At 44.0% G+C, this 20846-nt stretch overlaps 1 protein-coding gene across 5 annotated transcripts in view; it reads left to right on the top strand.

The window, feature by feature from the left end:
- Positions 1 to 14: 14 nt before the first annotated feature.
- Positions 15 to 20846, top strand: part of VCAN (versican) — a 187225-nt gene continuing 166393 nt past the window's right edge. For 3 of the 5 annotated variants that reach the window (XM_061621973.1, XM_061621991.1, XM_061621996.1), the window contains exon 1: positions 15 to 369. The gene's annotated coding sequence lies outside the window, so the exon portion shown is untranslated. Of the gene's footprint in view, positions 370 to 4219; positions 4537 to 4872; positions 4921 to 20846 lie in introns of those variants that run through there. The other 2 variants (XM_061621980.1, XM_061621985.1) reach the window with 2 other exon arrangements.

Raw genomic sequence — 20846 nt, forward strand, 5'->3', positions numbered from 1 at the left:
GCAGGCGAGAAAGAGCCCTCCTCTCGGAGAGGCAGGGCAGGGCCCCTCCTCTGGAGCGCTGACGGTACCATGATATAATAATGATGGGTGGCGGAACTCGCATTTGAACTTGCAGGCAAAGCGGGGCTGGGTGCTTCTCTCTCCTGGAGCTCTCCAGCCGGACTTCGCAGCCTGGAACCAGGTGCTCGCCACGGGGGCGGGGGCGAGGAGAAAAGCCCGAGCCTGGACCAGCCACTAAGCAAAGGACTTTCAGGAGGGCACTTCTGGATTAACAGCACGCTCTGGTGTGTGTATGTGGGGGTTATTTTTGCTCCTTCCCCCCTTTTTGATTTTTTTTTGGGCAGTCTCTACAATAAACTACTTTGAAAGGTAACTATCCCCCCGCTATTTTCTGCGTTTGTCTGGTGGGGGTGGCCGGGGAAGGTTCCCTCACCATGTAGGATTTGCTGCTGTGGTTTACCTGTGAGACAAAGAGTTTGGGAGACGCGAAAGGGATGAGGCGGAAGAAATGGATTGTTCTTATTACTTAAAACAGACAGGGATCTTTAAGAAAAACACGGGGAGGGGGAAGGAATGGGTTATTTTTGGTGGGAACCACAAAATCTGGGGAGGGGGGGAGAGAGAAAGGACAAAGAAAAGTGAACAGAATGGAGGAAGTGTGTGTGGCCCGAGTCACTGAATGGCAGGCAAGGTAGAGTTGGAGTTTGGCGGCGCTCACACGGTTAACGGCAGGGAGGAAAAAGTCTTTGTAGGGGCTTGAATGCACAAAGCGGCGCTGGAGGAAGGAGGTGGTGGTGGAGGAAAGCGAAGTGGCCCGGGGTGGGAGGTTGGGGGTGTCCCCCCCCCTTCGCTCTGATCAGGTTTGGCTAAATGGGCTCGAGCAGCCCGCGACGCCGGACCTCTTGCCGGCACGCTGAGGCGGCTTTGGGGATTCTTGGAAAGCAGTGGGGTGGTGGTCTCGGGAGATCTCCCGGGAGGGAAATGTTTGTGTGTGTGTGTGTGGGGAGAGACAGAACCTCCCCAGCCACCCTGGGAAGCGATCCGAAGGAGAAACCCTCACAGGGGTCTGGGGAAACAAACGCTCCCTCGCTTCCCTTTTGCACCCCCAGCCGGCTTTAGCCGGTCTTGGGGGACATTTCCGTGTTTGCTTCTCGTCGTCCCACCCCGCACGCCCGTTTTGTTTGGTTTTAAGAGGGAGGAATGGTTACTTTGAACTGGCAAGGGGAAAAGCCCCTGCGCAGAAAGAGGATCGCGAAAGCAGAGACGCCTTGCCTCGGGGAAGTGACCGAAATCCCCTTTGAATGGCTTCTGGGGAAAGGGTGGGGAAATCCACCTTTGGGCAACTCCAGCAAGGCTTCAGCGTGCTCTGTGATGGTCGCATCCTAGGCCGTCTCGTTTGTCTGCCTCTAGCATCAGTGTCCGAGCCCGGTTTCAGAAAGGGGTTGCTTGAGAGGTCGGTCAGGGGGCTAGGAGCTTTGCAAAGTATCCGAGAGGTTTTTAAATAAATAAATAAACAAATAAATAAATAAATACACGGACACACTTTAATCTTGACCTACTGATCCAGATTGCAAAAGGCATCATCTCGAGAGGGGAGATAACTCTATCCAAAACTGAGTTAAGACTTGGCAGGTCAGCAAGCGCTAATGCAACATGGAAAAAAGCGGAGGGTGGGTGTGGTGATGGTGGGGGAGGGAAAAGTTTTTGGTTTTGTGCGTTGAAACATTGTGTCGGAGGATGGAGCGTTGTTTTTTCTGCTTCGGGCATGTTGCTGATGTTCTAGGAGCGGAGAGGGAGACCTTCCTCTGGCCGCTCCCGCGTTTGCTTTCGGTGCGTCTGTTGCTTTGTGTACAGTGGCAGCAACGAGGGAGTTTCTGTCTGGGAGAGCAGCTTCGAGGTTTCTTCTTTGCAACAAGCGAAGTGAAACTTCCCAAGGCACAGCCAGCCCTTCTGGCGGGCTCCAAAATGTCACGCGGGGTGGGGCGAGGGGTCACGATTTTCTGGGCTACAGGAAAAGTCTATGTCATCGTTGTTAGTTCGGCGAGGAATCGCTTTCCGCCGCCCCCCACCGCCCAGCTGCTTTCTTTTAGACAGACTCCCGAACCCTCCCAGTCCGGGGGGGGGAGGAGGCTTTTTTTGGCAGATGATTTTTTTAAAAAAGCTGGAGAACAAAAGCGTTGGGCTGGCCCGGTCCAAAAGCACATCTCCCATTCTCCTCCTCCCAGGATCTTCCTCCTGGAAATCCTCGACGGGCTTAGAAATAGAACCCGTCCTCCCCTCCTGCTGCAGCGAATGAAGAGGCTGCTTGCAGAGAGAACTCCGCTGCTTGCCAGCCTCCTGGTCCAATCGCGCACAGGTCCTGATAGGCGACGCTTTAAACCGGGACATCGAAAGGGCAGGTTTCCAGCGCAGAGCGCTCACCTCACTCCAGAGCCTGAAATCTAGGAATCGGGCTGCTTCGGATAGACCCTCGGCTCCCCCTGCTGGGGAAACGGTGTGTGAATGCCGAGGGGGTGGGGAAACGGGGAGTTCATTCACACGCGTGACGCTGCCCTGGAATTCTTAATGCAATTACAGTACTAATTAATGCCAAATAACGGTCTTCCTCATAATTTGTTAGCGCCTTTTTTTACAGTTCGCTTCCATACACATACCCTTTTCTTGAGCGCGGAAGGGAAGTAGGGAAGAAACGTTCTGTACAACAAACGTTGTAGGGAATGAATTTCGCTTTAATAATATAATAATGATAATAATGATAATAATAAAGCCCAGTTCATTCAGGCTTCATGTGTACTAACTTTATTGAAGCCAGGGATCCCAGATTTTATTTTCTATGCCAGTGCTCAAGCCTGGAACACATGAAATTAATCATAAAGAGGCGTTGACTCCGGACTAGTTCGAGGACTTGTGTCTTCAAGTGAAACCTCGCATGTGTGAATGAACGAGCCTTTAGGGATCACAGAGAAAACGTTCACACACCAGGGTCACGTCACAGTACTTTAAACACTGTTTTTTCATGAAGTTGCGAGTGGATTAAAAAAGTCACATGCACGTGTGAACTGACTTTCTAAGCACAGGCAGGTTTTTGTGTGTGTATGGGGCGGGGTTGACCGTTCTATTCTGCTCCAAAAATCTGGAAGCAGGGCTTAGGGCTTTTCAAATAAGGAGGCATACTTTCTGGCATACTTTATGTATGTTTTTATGTATGCATGCAGCCGGGCTGGAGAATCATGTGTCCCTCCCAACTCCCATCAGTCCCACCGAGCACGACTAATGGGCAGGAAGGACGAAAGGACCACAGGCTCCCCATCCCCGGCATATGGTACCAACAGGGTACAAGATCCCTAGCTGCAATCCAATACATGTCTACTCAGAAGTAAGCTCCATTGGGTTCAATGGGACTTACTCCCAGGTAAGTGTGTACTGGATTGCAGCCTTAGTCAGCAAAGAGAGCTTTACGCCCGCGAAGAGCATAGAGTCGAAAAAAGACCACGAGCTCCAGCCGCCGCCTTTTCATTCAGCTTCTTGCCTGTCTTGCCTTACCATCTTTTCAATTTCATGCTGCCTCGCTTGATTTTAATCTTTGCTCAGCTTTAGAGGCTGGTAAAGACTTAACTGCCAAACTCCTCTTGATATATATTTTTTAAAAAATAAAAAATAAACAAACGAAACCAATTAATGACAATAAACCCCAGATTGTCCTGTTATGTAAAGGGAATTGTTGGGGTCTGCGTGAATGTAACTTTTTTAGTTAGCTCTGTAAGGAGCGATGGATAAGATGTGCTCCAAGACAGGCAATTAAGCCGACTTTTCCTTTGCGAGAGAATGGACAGTCTGTTCCCCTTTTCTTTCAGAGCCAGCGAGCGGGCGGGCGGGCGAGGAAGGGGGAAGGGAGGATCTCTCACCCCCCAGTCCCCGCCCGCGCTGACTCTGTTCCCTGGGGAAATGGAATTCCGACAGTGACTGAAGATGAGTCCAGGCTCCGAGAACAGCAGCGGGAAGGGCTCCTATCACATGTTGGATCTGCTTCTCAAAGGAAACCCGAGGACTTGGGAGGGGTCCCTTTCTCAGCAATGTGGCAGAAGGTGGAGCTCTGAGCAGCTCCCGAGGGCTTCGGGATCCATAACTGCCCCACCCCTTCCTTTTCCCCGCGGGATAACGCGCGAAATTGGGCCGGCGGGTGGGTGCGTGTGTGCGCGGAGGCGGCGAGGGGAGGCGAGGCGAGGGGAGGGGCACTCCCAGCCGGCGCATCCTGCTTTCTCCGGCAATGCCTGGATCTCGCAGAGCGAGCGGGAGCCTGGGAGGTCTTGGTCTCCGAGAGCCACGTGGACTGAGAAATTCGGCGGGGAGGCTGCCTTGCTCCTTTGTCCTTCCTCGGCTGGCGTGAAGTTGGGAGCTGCGGAGCAGTTTGCCTGGCGCCTTTTGTTTAACTAGGACGAGCGCAGGGAGAGAGGGAGAAAGGCAGCCTGGAGAGAGACTGGAAGTCGGAGAGATGATCAGGGAGTTGCCGTCCTCAGACGCCTAAGCAATATTAAGGTCGTGCCACCCAAAAGCGACAGGGCAGGCGGGGGGTACCCCCCTGATCGCTTTATTAGCAAAGGAGCCCCTAGGCGGGGCGGGGCCAAACTGGAGGAGGGGGGAGGGCGAGGGAAAAGATCACACGGTGGGATAGGGTGCCTTTGTGAGCATTTATCAGAATTAGCTGGTCTTTCCCCTCCAAAGAGTGCTGTGGGAGACTTTACTGGTTTCCTATGACATCAGCTTCGGTAGGCAGCCAATAAAGCTGCGTGAAAAAGACAAAGAATGTGTTAGGTGGGAGCATAAGGTGAGCCCTGCTGAATCAGACCAAGGGTCTGTCTAGTTCAGCTTCCTGTTTCCCACTGCGGCCAGCCAGATGCTTCTGTGAACCAGGCCTTGAAGGTAATGGCCCTCTCTCACTGTTTATCTCCCACCATCTGGTACACAGAGCTATACTGTCTCTGAACCTGGAGGTTCCATCTGGTCATCCTGACTAATAATGTGACTTTTCCTTCACTAATTCACTACACTACACTGCCTTTAAAGCCACCTTATTACATCTTGTAGCAGGTATAGGGAATGACAAATGAAGTTGCTGATTGCCTTCAAAATCACATGCTCCTATGAACAGTATTTCAAATATATCACAGCACAATTAATCTCCTTTTTTGCTGTTGAAAGCCAGCATAGCTATTTTGGGGGTCTGCTATACAGTGACTGGCGAGGAAATGGATTAATGCACTGAATCTGAGGCAAAGCACAGGGATGCTTGAACCCCTCACCCACCCATAATTCACTCCTTACTGCCATGTACATTGAGCTACCTGAGACAGAATGTCCCAGCTGAGCACAGTGCATGTTATGTGAGGATATTCTAGGACATACTTGGGCAGTACAGCCAATATATTTTGTGCCATTTTCTCTCCCTTTGGAAGCCAGCTTGCCTTAAAAAAAAAAAACCAGAAGTGGAATTAGGCCATCTAGTGGTGAGATTTGACCCAAAAGTTACCATTTGTGCACCACTACTCTTATCTGACCAATTGTACATTCGCATCTTATCCATATGGTGCAAGATCATCCGCATCTTGTCACTCTAGAAAAGCCATACCCTCTCAACTGATGGTCCCTATTCTCTTTTCATGTCCACACATATTTATTTAAAAGCATTTATAAAGTGGTATTGCTGGAGTTTCTCTCCATAATGGCTATGGCTTCCATCACCCCTGCACCAAGCTCTTAAACCCAATCCCTGTATTGTGAGTCTCTTTTGGGCTTTCCAAATTCCTTGATTGAATTAGATCTTGCCTCTATCAGGTATTCTGATTTCCCCTTAATGTTTCAAGGGTACCCAAAGTATGTTGTGCTGGCCTAGACCCCCAACGGATGATTGATGCCAGATTGGATGGAACTAATCACATGTTTGGGTGGGATGGAGTGCTTTAATTTAAGACTTCCCTTTTCCAAAGCTGAGGGACAGAGCTGAAAGGGGCCAGGTTCAATCCCCCCAATATTCCAAATTCCAATATTCCAAAACAACACATCAGCTTCTGTCAAAGGTGACATATTCACCAGCTAGCATGAAGGACGTGTGCATGTACAACCCTTGCCTGCTGTGATTTGGATAGGAAATTGTGGACTCAGAATGACCCTCCCATTCATTTCCTGCAGAGGTAGGGAGTTTCTGCATGGACCAAGTTTCCTTCTAACCCCCTGCCCTTGGGTAATTTTTCATACAGACTCTGACTTTGGAAAGAGATATGATTAAGTCATTAGAACTTACTCATCACCATGCTTTAAGTCTTCATCTGCAAACCTCACAGGAGGGCAATAAACTCCCTGGAGGAGGCAAGAGTGCAAGGGCAAGTATGCCCAGGGTCAAGAAGAATACACTGACCCAGATAATCTTCTCAGATCTCTTCCAACAGAGACGCCAGGCCAGGAACTCAAGGGGGACCTGCCATTTCTCTGTGTGGATTAAGCATTAGCGATGGATAGGCAGCGATGATGTAGTTGTTTGGGTAAATATGCAAATAGAGAGTCCTGCAGTGACAGAATGATCAGACAGTGCCTTTGTGTGATTGGACCAATCCTACTTCCTATACTCCCCACAGTTCCAGTGTTGTCTTATCACAAGGCACCCTATCAATGGGCATGTTCCCATTGATGAGCAGAATGAAAGAGCTCAGTATATAGAGGGACATTCCAGGTGCAGGATTAGCGGGAAAGAAGACGGATGTCTGTTGCTGTGTGTGAGTGTAGCAAGAGACAGATTGTGATATGAATCAGAGAAGTTTGGCATAACATAGAGTTCTGCATAGGCTCCCCCAAGCAGGCCAGTATTAATCATTTGGTTCTACATGTACTGAGGCAGGATGAACATGTGCCTCTGCCTTCACACCTCCTTATCCTTGGATCCTGTGAAATATCCCATCATTCAGGAGTGCTTCACACAATGTGGAGCAGAGATGTTTGCATCATGTATTGCTGTGGTGAGCACTATACCATTTGAAGGGGGCCTGCGAGCCTGCAAACAAACACAGTGTAATAATAACCATGTGTCTGGGAGCCTGGCATTTCTTACCTGTTTGTAAACAGGTCTCTATCTTAAGACCTTAATGGATAAGCAATGGACATATAGCAGTCTTGTCTTTTCTGCATCATCTGAAGCACCCCTCCTGTTTCATCGCGTGAGATAGGAAGAGTGTCCCTAAATTCTTGTGGGGGGAGGGAATCTCACTGATTCAAACTTTCCAATTTATATTAGATCCCCCCCTCAACATACTCATTACTGCTTCCACATGCCAGCTTTGTTAAAGGTTTCTTAACATGGTAGCTGCTAACGGGCCTTCCCTACTAATCAGGTTTGTTACGCAGAGAACAATTTATATCTTTGCATATATTACGAATATTTAGCAATCAGTCATCTAGCACTGGCTGGGGTGATTCTGAATAGTTTTATCATATATGTTTTAAAATTATTATTACCCTCTTAACCCCCTTGTTACTGCTTAAAGAAAGGAGAGCAAATATTCTAGGACCACCTTTGCCAACCTGGGGCCCTCCATATGTTCCCATCATTCCTGACTATTAGCCATGTTGGTGGGGCTGATGGGAGCTGTAGTCCAAAACATCTGGCAGCACACCAGGTTGAAGAAGGCTGTTATAGGCACTTTGGCATCAGTTGCATTCTAAGCAAACACTTACAAATCTTCCAAGTGTGAATTGTATATGAGCGTGTATTTGAAAGTCCACAGAGGATATAGATCCTATCAAATTAAATGGCTATAGGACACATAGGCTGCCAGAGTCTATAAGATATGCATATAATGAGACATCCCTCTGGGACTAATTTTATTCCAAATGCAATGGTCATTATCTGACCCATTGTATCTCAACTGGTAAGACCTGTGGGCTATGAATGAAGGGAAGAGGAGGGGAAAGGCAGATTTAAAAGTTTGTCTTAAAATACTTTGGATATAATAAACACAGTTGTTATTTGCCTAGAATTGGCATATTTATTAATTTATATCTCATATTTGTAGCGTGTGCCCAGTCAAGGCTCCAAATGAGGTTAACAATAAAATTCACCATAAAATACAATATAGGTAGTACAATAAGACTGTAAAAAGAGAATCACTTCATAACAACAACAACAAATCGATCCAACAAACCAAACAAGGAATGAAAGCATTAAAATTGTACCCAGGAGCCATTTAACTCCAGTGTTGTTCTGGAAGGGAAAATGTCTTCCAGAAATAAACCTGCCTTTTTACATAACAAGTAAAAGGTAGCTGTTTTGGTCCATAAGAAAAATCCAAAAGCCATTGTTTGGCAATATTTTTATTAAGCCAATCAGCATGTTGCAAAGTCACGTGCAAGCATTTTGAGTTCTTCAGAACTCTTCATCAGGACAGATGCAGCCAGATGTTTCACCATCAGCCAACTCCTTCCCCCTCACATTTCCTTTGTTTACCATAGCCTGATCAGTTATGGAGAACTCAAAATCTTGTACACTCTTTTGTGACATTTTGGTTGGCCTAAGGTCTTGCTTTAATATGGATTTTGTGCTTTTTTTACATGTTAGCTAAAAGGAGAGAGAGAGAGAGAGAGAGAGAGAGAGAGACTTGGCCAGATGAGTGTTCTTGAGCGAGGAATTCCACTACTAAGAAAGCCCTAAATTTCATAAACATCCACTGTAATTCAGCTAATGACTCTTGGAACAAGGCTTCCTTAGAAGATATTAAAGTCCAAGGACTGGGATATAACGCAGTATATATGGTGGAGTGTTGCAGCTCACCTAATTTCTAATCAGTTTTTCACTGCTACTTACTGGGAGGTAGAGGGGGAGGGGTGAAGAGGTAGTGAGGTCAGTGTGCTACAAATGCACTGGAGGAGCCACCACTCAGGCCTCACTGCCACCTTGTCCCTCCCTCTCTACCTCCCAGTAAGCATCAGCAGCATGCCTGACCAGAGATCACATAAGTGGCACCACATCTCCATGCTGTCTGCTACTGGATATATGGGGGATATATGGCTAACTTGGCACATACTGAAGTGCTTTAAAGGTTAAAACTGTCCTGATGTTTTATGAGAGGGTGGTATATAAATACTTCTGTAAATAAATAGAAATAAAGCTAGCACCCTTGTATTGTTCCTGGAAACCAACCTGGATATAAACTCAGAGACTACACTGCTCATGTAAACAAGAGCTGTCCTGAAGCTCTAGTTCTAGAATAGTAATTTACATAGATGGTACCAAGGGAGTAAGGGACGGGTGTTCCCCCTCCCCATTTTTATTTCTTTTAATAATCTAACATGTTGGACAAAGCTCATCCATACCAAAATGCACTTTGCCCTTCTATGCTCCCTCATCTATATTTTTCTGGTCCCTCCACTGTAATTTTCATATGTACCGTAAAAGTACTTTGACACTGATAACCAATTTGAATTTTAAATATTCTGTACAGTTCATGGGGACCAAGTTCAGAATGTCAGATTTTCATATTGAAAGGCCATAGCTCAGGGGTAGAGTGCAGGCCCTGCACACAGAAGCTCTCAGGATCAATTCCTGGCATCTCCAGGTAGGGCTGCAAAAGATTTCTGTTTGAATCCTTGGACAGCTGTTGCCAGTCTGTTAGACAATACTGAGCTTGATGGACCAGTTATATAAGGCAGATTTCCTGTGTTGCACAAACTGCATTCCAACTTCTGGTCGATCTCCTTAGCCACAGAAATTGTCACATGGAAGTATACCTGGAAGAGATTCAACAATGGAGAACAATATTAGCATCTGTACATTATTAGTAAAAACTGGGTGCTGGGGTATGTGAAGGCCCCAGTGGTTTGATTACACAGATAATGACAGACTGCTGTCTAGATAGGCTTAACTCTGAACATTGCAACATAAATGGGGTACACATGGCTGGGATAGGTTGCACTTGTGGAGCCACATTCAAGTGTGCCAGATATTAGTTATGGTGCACGCATCCTTTTAGACTCATGTCTCTGATTGTTTGAATGGCCCAGCCAACCAGCAATATCAGGAATATCATGTCTTTCTCTTATAGTACAATTGGATGGTCCCTGGGAGGGTGTCCCAGAGACCATAGGATTGTTTGAAATTTCCCTACTCTTTTGAGAAATTCCCTTCTCTTAGAGTGAAGAGACGTGCCCACTCTTAGAGAGGGGGATCTGACCTTGCAACCCTTCTACCTATAGCTGTGTAAAGGTCCTCAACTGGTGCTTTTCCAACATCAAAGCTCCAGAGTTGGAGAGGACAAAAAGGAGATATGCTGAGGGCATGATAGGGGTGTGCTGGAAGAACCTGTGGATCTACAAGATCCAAAGCCTTCCCATTCCCTCAACATGTCCCTGGAGCTGGGGAAAAACTATCCCAGCTTTGGAGGTAGTTTCTCTCCCACTGGGAGCAATGGGAGGAAAACATTATTAGAAAGACAAATGGACCCCAAACAGAGAACCTCAAATGTAGTGGCTGTTGTCATTAATGGAAGACAGGGGCAGGACAGAGGGCAGCTAGAGTAGTATGGCACAAATATGGGCTTGTGTTTGCCCATACTTTTTTGTCCATACACAGAGACTGCCAACATGCAGTTGCATAAAAAAGAGGATGCACATCATATGTATTTGCTGCAAAAATCGAGGCCAGATTCATATCACACTGCAGACTGATGGGCTTTGTAGGTTCAAGTGTCTTGTACAATAAAATGAAGTAGACAATAATATATGCACACAGGAGGATCTTTTATTGGGAATGCGATGAATCCTTTATTGGGAATGCAAAATGACTACTAAAAATGACTTCAATTGGGAATGTGATTATTGGGAATTCAAAATGACTACTAAAAATGATTTCAATTGGGAATGTGATTATTGGGAATGCAAAAAGATACCAAAAAAAATTGACTTTTGGGCCTGAGCCACCAATTTGTGTGTGTGTTGTGTGCCTTCAAGTTGATTATGACTTACGGCGACCCTATGAATCAGTGACCTCCAACAGCATTTGTCATAAACCACCCTGTTTAGATCTTGTAAGTTCAGGTCTGTGGCTTCCTTTATGGAATCAATCCATCTCTTGTTTGGTCTTCCTCTTTTTCTACTCCCTTCTTCTCATTATATGTCCAAAGTATGATCACCTCAGTTTCATCATTTTAGCTTCTAGTGATAGTTCTGGTTTAATTTGTTCTAACATCCAGTTATTTGTCTTTTTCATGGTCCATGGTATCTGCAAAGCTCTCCTTGAACACCACATTTCAAATGAGTTGCCACAGTTTCTAACTAGTTCATTACTTTGGTAGCTCATGGGAGCAAAGCAGCTACAACTGTGTATGAATGCTGAGTACACTGTAGCTGTATTTACTTTTATTTTTCACCTTGCCTCCCCCACAATTACCTTCCCATGAGGAGAAATGCAGGGAAGATCTGATTGGATCCTCCCCATCTCACATATCCCTGCAGGTCAGGAGTGGGGGATGTTTTCAGCATGGGAGGAGCAGAGCTTTATCTCCCCACCCCACGGGGAATTGTCTTGCACATCTGAACCAAGCAGGATTAAATTCAGTCCTGCTTTCTACAGGGATTGGCTGCATGAGCAGCTGCTCCAGCTGTGTCTCTATGTGCCTACAACTGATATCACATATGATAGGGAGGTTGGGCATAGTTTTTGGAAAACAACCTTGGGAACCAAATGTTCCTGTAGCCCACCCATGTGTTAAGAGGCTGAATGTTTGCACTGGGAAGCCTGCTCTATTTGCATTGGTTCTTTGTGCAAATAAGAACTCTGAAAGATCACGTGGGGTAAGGGGCTGCACCAGTGGTGACAGGGACATGCAAGTGGGGACAGGGCCAGTGGGTCTATCCACACTTTCCTCCTTGCAAGATAGTGTGTGTGATAGCCAGAATGAATGACCAGGGCTTGATTTTCCAACATTTTCTGTATCGGTTTGGCTGGCTCAAGAGAATATCCTGGCTGACGAACAAGTGGGGTTTAGAGGGGAACTCTCCACAATTGACCATCTTCTAGTTATCCAACACTTGGTGGAAAAATATGCAAAAAAGGGGAGAGCCCTATACGCGGCCTTTATAGATTTTAAAAGCGCCTTTGACTCTATACCCAGAAACAAACTATGGGAAAAACTTAAGTTAACCAACATAGACAGGCGCTTGCTAATGTTGATACGCTTATTGCATGAAAATACTAGATTGCAGGTCAGATGTGATAATATAGGTCATCTGACCAAATCAATTTCCACCTATGCGGGCGTTAAACAGGGATGTGTTTTAGCTCCATCCTTATTCAATCTTTATGTTAATTCTCTGGTCGGATCCTTAGCGTCGATTGCATCGCAACCCCCGTCGTTGGCTAACAGAATGATATCGATATTACTCTATGCTGATGATGCAGTTTTGCTGTCTTTAACTCGTAGTGGATTACACCGTGTCCTGCGTGCTTTAACAGAACACTGTAATAAAGATCATTTAATTATTAACCAGGATAAAACAAAAGTATTGGTGTTTTCCAAAAGTAAAGTGAGGCATAACTGGCAATTGAACGGGCTGAAAATAGAACAAGTTTCTTCCTTCAGATATCTGAGGGTGACTTTTTGCTCCTCAGGTTCCTGGCACCTCCACATAAAGAATACTATCTTGGTGGCTCGGAGGACTTCCAGAGCGTTGCTATCCTTTTTTTATACAAAGGGTGGTCAACATATAATAATAATAATAAACTTTAATTTATAAGCCACCTATCTGGCCGATGGCCACTCTAGGCGGCGAACAATAAAACACGATAAAATACAATAATAAATATAGTCAGTACAGTACAATACAAAGTTCACAATATGATAGATTTATCAACATTTTAGTTCAAAGCTGATTCACCTTAGAGGTCTCAAAGGTTGCAAAGGCCTGATTAAAAAGCCAAGTCTTCATGCCCCGGCGAAATATATCCAGGGAAGGGGCATGACGAAGATCTATTGGGAGGGAGTTCCAGATCGAGGGGGCCGCCACAGAAAAAGCTCTCTCTCGAGTCCTCACCAACCTAGCCACTTTAGTTGGTGGGACTGAGAGAAGGCCCTGCGTGGCAGATCTTGTAGGGCGGCTCAATTTGTGACGGTGGAGGCGCTCCATCAGATATACTGGGCCGACACCGTACAGGGCTTTAAAGGTTAATACCAACACCTTGAATTGAGCCCAGAAAGCAACTGGAAGCCAGTGTAGATTATAGAGCACTTCCTCCATCCAAGTGTTTGTGGCGAAGGTAATTTCACAACTAATGTATGCCACACATACGATGATATTTCCGAAGACAGTTCCGCTTGAATCTATACAAACAAAATTTTTGAGAGCCGTGTTTGGGATTCCATCATGTGTTCCAAATTCGATCGTAAGATTGGAAGCTGGTCTTCCTTCCATTGAAGCACGAATTTGGAAACTTAAGTTAAAGCTGTGGCTAAAGCTTCAATTTTCCCCCGTCGGATAGGCCCCCCTAGTATTATATGATGCTTGTCAATCATCCTGGCTTAAGTCAGTGAATAAGAAATTGACATCTCTTGGTTTTTCGCTATCCAAAATTCTTAACTTAGGATATTCTAAAGCGTGGTTAGACTTGTCACAACGAATAATGGACATAGAAATGCAAAATCATCTATCTGTGGCATCCATTAAAGCTGACGTCATCACCTACTCCAGGGGTTTTATCCCTGCCCAATATCCTAGCGATCTCCTTAATATTAGCTATAGAAAAGCTTTTACCATGGCAAGATTCGACGTGCTCCCATCAGCTCTTCGTGAGGGCAGGTTTCGGGGGATTCTGCGCTCAGAGAGGCTGTGCCCGTGTGGAATCAGAGAAATTGAGACAATATCCCACGTTCTTTTATATTGTCCTTTTTATAACGATATTCGATTGCTCAGCATCAATCCTATCATTCAGTTGATACCTGGCCGAGACACTCTATATTATACAAGATATCTTCTGCAAGATCGACAACCCCAGATTACGTTTGCTGTCGCTAAATTCTGTGCCACGGCTATGTCAATTCGTAGAACATTGTTAAGTTAATGGTTTATATAATGAACCTTGATTGGCTGGTTTTATTTCTTGTAAATATGGTTTTAATGGTATGATAAGGTTTTATTGGCCTTTGGCCGCAATAAATATTCTATTCTAATATTCTATTCATTTTCTGTATCAAGCCTGCACAATGATCTGCCAACATGAACATAGATTATTATTTCTGCAGTCCCTGTCAAACAGAAAAACTAGAAGGTTGACTGTCGCCTTGATGAGCTGCTTTGCATGTGGACTTACTTTGGCTTGACGAATTAGAAATTGTGCAGGCTTGCTGCTCTGTACCTAGATCTGTATAACACTCTTTAGCTTCTCCAGTGTGAGACAAACTATTCTGGAGCTTTCACAATATAGTAATGCTTTTGGTTTGGTGTGAAGACAAGGACTCAAGTCTGCCTTGGGGTCAATCATTTTGATGATCTGGCAGCTAGTGCTTGCAGGACATGGCAAGTGATAATGAGTTCATCAAGAGACAGTGATTAATTGAATATAGTGCAAATTAACCAACTGTGAGCAACAGAGCAATTAATCAACTGGCAGTAATGTGGTGAAACTGGCAAAGTTAATTAAACGAGGGTAGAATATTTAAGCTGTGGCATTTATGGTGAGGCTAATCAGTGTTTAGCAATTAACAGTCTAGCAGAGAGTTTTGAAATATTGGTGATGGTTGAAAATACAGGGTACAGCTATGTGTTGTGGCTGCTGCATTAATTTCCATCATAGCTTATAAACTGGATAAAGCAGGGAAGTGCTTGTTTTGGATCTATGCCCTTCAATAGCCCATACCGAGAATAAGGCTTTTCAATATCCCTGAAAACAAGCAACAAGTCAGAGTAGGGCCAGGTCAGAAACATCCCAAACGCTGAGATTTCAGGGGAGGACCCTAGTGACATCATGGGGGCAGGCCCTAGTGATGTCATGGGGTGGGCCCTAGTGATGTCATAGGGGGCCCTAGTGATGTTATTAACTATGATACATTAAGCATCGACCACAGTTGCTTGGAGCATGCCACTCAAACAAAAAAATTTCTCTGTTTGGAAATTAAGACAGAAATCTCAGCTAAATTAGTGTGTTTCCAGGTCCAGCTGAAGTGACGGGATCATTCCTTCTCACCTGCTTAGAGAGCCTGGGTAAGGAACATTTAGTCTACCCTACTTGCTTCTGGCAATAAGGGTTTAAGTGCCCTCAGGCCAGGCCAGTCACCAGAAGACTGTTGTAGGAAGAAAGCCTAATGTTGTGGAGACGGTAGATGGGAGCACTCAGGAGAAAAGATGGATGCCCCTGAAGGCTGCAATTCTAAACACAATTAAGGGACTAAGCCCCATAGAACTCAACAAGACTTACTTCTGTGTAAAAATTGTTAGGATTTTGCTGTTGGTAAGGCTTGACTAGGGATCCTCTGCAAAGATATCCATATCCAAGCAGGATTGGCACCCACTGCCTGGAATGCCCTGCCTGTCTTTTAACATGGCTGGTCCAAACATCTTTACAGACTTGACCCTTCACTGCAGAGAGAGGTTTGAGAAATGAGTAAGAGTTAAGAAAATTCTCTACTCTTTCCTGCCTACTCTGTGGGCTGCTATAAACTCATTCGACAGCCAGCCCAATTCCAGTGAGTAATAATTGACAGACAGAAAACACACATGGTTTGGTCTACCTTCACAGACAGTAGCTTGGCAACAACAGCAATTGAAGCCACAATTCCCAGTATGTGGATCCCCTTTTACCACTATTGGGCAAGAAACAAACTGTCATAAACCAACAAGGTGCATCATCAGTGGGTTTAAGAGGGTTAAGCTGACCACATGGAACCACTACACTATTGTTGCTTCTAGGTATGTAAGGGAGTAAGGCCAAAGGTAAATGAAACACAAATAGAAAAAGAAAACCAAAAGACAGTGATGATTTCCTAAATGCAATACCACGCCAACCACAACAAGATTCCTATGAGTAAGGCAGAAAACTCAGCATCCCACAACCAGGGTTCCTAAACAAAACTAAAAATATCCTGGCAGCCAGTCAGCCAAGGTCACAGAAATCCCCATGCAACACAACCTGACTTGGGGGCTGCAGTTAGTGCAGAATTCTGCAGAATGATTGCTGACCTGAGTGAGACCCTATCAACATATAATACCTCTGCTTTGAAATCTGCACTGGTTGCTGCTTTGCTTCCAGGTCAAGTTCAAGGTGTGGTTTCCATGTTTCGGGTTCCACATAGTACTTGTTCTTCTCTTGTAAGAAATTGATCCTTTAATGTGGCAGTACCTACGCTTTGGAACTCCCTCCCTATTTACATTAGGCAGGCGCTTTCATTGTACTCATTTTGGCACCTGCTAAAAAACATTTTTGTTTAGTCAAGCCTATCCAGGCATGTAGAAGCTATTATTTTTTAAATCTGTTTTTAACTCATTGTTGGTTTTATTATTTTGAATGTTTTTAAATACCTGTCTTTAACTGTTTTTGCCAATAATTTTATTGTTTTAATTCCTTCTAGAAACTGCTTTGAGGTTTTTTTTACAATAAAGCAGTATATAAATGTTGTAAATAAAATACATAAATAAAATTTCAGAGTCACTGTGGCCCTTGGGTCTCTTTCCTCTTTTATACCGAGTCTGGTACCATCTAGCTCAGTGCTGATGACATGGATTAGTATTGGCTGTCCAGAATTCCAGGCAATAGTCTCTTCCAGATATTGAAGTTTGGACCTTTGTATGCAAAGCATGTGCCCTAGCACTGACGTACAGCCCTGTTTAAAAAAGTATCATTTAAAATTGTTCTTTTCAATTCACTAATGAATACACAGCATACTAGGGCAGATCCACACCATGCATTTAAAGCAGATTCAACATACATTTGAAGCACATTAATCCTCGGGACAGTAGTTTGTTAAGGGTGGTGGGAACTATAACTGTGAAGGGGAAATTACATTTCCCAGGATTCTTTGGGGGAAGTCATGCACTTTAAATGCAAGTTGGATGTGCTTTAAATATATTATGTGGATCTGCATTACTTCATAACCTTTGCCTGTTTATAAATTATTTTAATTAAATTTTAAAATGGAAATTAGCTACAAAGTTTACGCACCATCTCTCAGCCTAATCTGCCTGTCAGGGTGAAAAAAACGGGGGTGGGGCATGACCACCCCAAGGAAGAAGGGCACATTTAAAATGTAAAGGAAACAATAATTTGTAAATAATAATTTACAACCATAGTATGAAATCAGATACATATCAAGACATAGTATGAAGAAATATGTATATAAGCATGTATGTCAAAGATGTTTATGATTTACATATTTATAGTGCGATCCTATGCATGTTTACTCAGAAGCAAGTCCCAATGTATTCAATGGGGCTTACTCAGTCAGGGAAGCATGCACAGGACTGCAATTAAGTGATAAGGAACTTCACTCCCCCAATCTAAAATTCAGAATCATGCCATGTTAAGCTGTTTGCAGCTGTTTTATACTTGTTTTAAGATTATTGGATTTTAAATGGCTTTATTTCTTGTTGTGAGCTTCCTTGGTTTCCAACCCTACTTCACAGGGTTGTTGGAAATATTCCATATACACTCACACTGCTGATTTTCAGCACAATCCTAGTCATGTCTACTCAAAAGTAAGTCCTACTGAATTCAGTGTGGTTGGCTCCCACGTATGTGGAATTACCATTGCAGCTTTTTCCCCAGAAAACCTTCTTATTGGGAAGGTTTTCAAAATAGGTAATGAATAAGACAAATAAAGTGCCCTCTTCAACAGTCCAGTAAAATTTAAACTTGTTGGACTCCTTAATTGGGAAAGTATAACACTGCAGCATGTACACTTTTTAAAGCTTCTGTTCAAAAATTATTTGAAAGATAAAATGTATAATATGCCATTTTTGCAATTAATTAAAAAAACCCTGCATGTACACTTTAATACCTACCAAGTTCCTGCTGTGATCTTCTGTTGTAGTGCAATCCTATTCATGTTTACTCAGAAGCAAGTTCAAATCCTGTACAGAGAAAGTACTCTTTATGCTCCTGAAACCTATATTTTTACTGAATTCCTGATGTGAGACAAGCATGAGAAGGCAACTGTGGGTTTAGCTATTGCCTGGGGGTCAACAAATCTTGTCAATCACAACCCTGACTTCACTTATTGGTTAAAAACCTAAAAGGGCAGGGATTAGAGCAGCTGAAACTAACAGAAGTTGCGGGGGAGGGGGTGGCTGACATTTTGGTTTATATATTTTGAACCAGGCCACCTAGAAACTTTTTTTTTCAATGAAAGCTAAGAGTCTGGAGATTAAGGTGACTCACCAGGAGACCCAGAGAGGACCCAAAAAAACTGGAGTCTTCAGGCAAAAACCAGAGATCTAGCAACCCTAAGTCAGAGTGCTATGGCTGCTTAGAGACCAGGGCTGCATACACACCATCCATTTAAAGCACAGTTATTTCCCTCAAAGAATCCTGGGAACTGTAGCTTACGGCTCATAGAACTTCAATTCGTAACAAACGAAATGTGCTGTAAATGTATGGTGTGAGCATAGCCCACGACATATTTAACCTTGAGAAAAGAAGACTGAGGGGAGATATTAAAGCACTCTTCGAGTACTTGAAAAATTGTTACGCAGAGGAGAGCCAGGATCTCTTCTTGGTTATCCCAGAGTGTAGGACACAGAATAATGGTCTCAAGTTACAGGAAGCCAGATTTTGGTTGAACATCAGAAAAAAATTCCTAAGTGTTAGATCAGTATGACAAAGGAACCAATCACTTAGTGAGGTGGTGGGCTCTCCAGCACTGGAGGCATTCACGAGGCAGCTGAACAGCCACCTGTCGGGTATACTTTAACCTGGATTTCTGCATTGAGCAGGGAGTTGGACTCTATGGCCTTATAGGCCCCTTCCAGCTCTACGATTCTATGATTCTATGACTAAAATCTTTAGCACACTTGCCAGGAAGCAAGTCAAACAGACCTTAGTGGAACTGAGTAAACATGCTTTGGATCACTCTGCTTATGACGTAAATGACACAAACCTTCACAAACAGGTAACGGGAAGGCAAAACCATCCTGATATTTGGAGTACTACATAAGCATGCAATACCTAATTAAAATATTTGCTGAAGCATCAGAGGAAACACTGCCATAGCTTTATATGTGCAGTAGGCTCAGCACACTTCCCCAGCTCGGGAGTAAGATATAGACATTAACTAAACCAGAAGGAACAATATCTGTCTGCCTATTTGGGGAAGTTTAGATTAGCATCTCTGTCATTTTTTTGTATCCAAAAAGCGGAATAAGACTCTTCTAACTGAATAGATATCCCCAGGGCTCTTTCATGGCAGCAACAGCAGATGAACAGGAAGAGACAAGACACTGATTGACTCTGTGGCCCAAGAAGTAAGGGCTTATTACAAGTATGCTTATAAGAAGACTTTTAAAAATGGAGGAAGAAGTAGGGTGCAGGCAAAAAACTTTCTCCCATCAAGAAACAGTTCTGACAAGCAACATACCAAGCTAAGGGCAGAAAAAGTCACAGTTCCCATAGACCCTTTTCTGATCATGTTTCATTTAAAGTGCTCCAAGCTCAGACATGTTTCCCTTCAAGCATCTCCTTGAGCTCCTGGGCTCAGTTTTGTGCACACCTCAACTTCATAAAAGATACTGAAATTCCAACCTGCTTTCACAGAGCTGTACACACAGTTGCTCGTCCATCCACTGGAGGCTGCCTCACCCATTACTTTTCCCAACTTGTAGATCCGAAAAAGCATGCACTCATAATGAGCTAGTTCACATGACAATGCTGATGCCTGCTGCTCAATCACTGATGCTTCAAACTTCGTTCTTGGCTTAATTGTCATTTCTTTCAGGGTATGTGGAGCAAATGTCTCCTCAATTAATAAATCGACTTCATTTTAAAAAATGTATTACAGAAGGTTAAGATAGTTCATGCCCTCCTTCGCCTGTCGTGGCTTCCAGACAGGAGGTTAATTTGCAAATGGGTTGTTGAGATATCACAAATGGGTCATTGGCAACAGGGTTTTTTACTTGTTGGTTTTGCCTCTGGAAAGTGTAAATCTGGATTAATTGGGGGGAGGTTACAGGGTGGCATTCTGATGCCAATGATGTTGGGTAGACCCTGCAAAAAAAAAAATCCTTCATGAAGAACACAAATCCCGCAATAAACACACACACATCTAGCTAGCTAGCTAGCTAGCTATCAAAATAAGTTTAGTTTAGGAAGTTTTTACATACATCCTGTGTCTTCAGGGTCCAGCCAACTCTGGTAGCAGGGCAATATAATACAGTACCTCATAACTTGTCACCCTCATTTATTTATTTAAAACATTTATATACCACTTAATCATTTGCATTTCTAAGTGGTGTACATCAAAAGAAACCAAACATAAAATAAACACTAGAACAATAAAATCATCATAAAACCAAACCATTCTGATTGGGTTACCTCCAAATGACCTAGAAATACGCTCAGTCAGCCACAGTCACATGAATAGGAGGGAAGTAGTCAGGAGTATTCTTTTTAATATGCCTTCTCCCTGAATACCTTTGCATTGTCTTGCTGCTGAAATTGGCTGGCTAAAATTACACAGGATTAATATAGATTCTTAGAGGTTAGTTTCCCAAGTAATTTTGAATATTTGAGGTTTTCTTATTCTCTGCTGTTTGAAGAACTAGAGTGGCAATATGAGTAATTGCTAAAAAAAAATCCAAATAAAAAAATGCCCTGTAACATTCTTTAC

Source organism: Rhineura floridana, chromosome 1 (genome assembly GCF_030035675.1).
Source record: "Rhineura floridana isolate rRhiFlo1 chromosome 1, rRhiFlo1.hap2, whole genome shotgun sequence".
Lineage (NCBI taxonomy): Eukaryota > Metazoa > Chordata > Lepidosauria > Squamata > Rhineuridae > Rhineura > Rhineura floridana.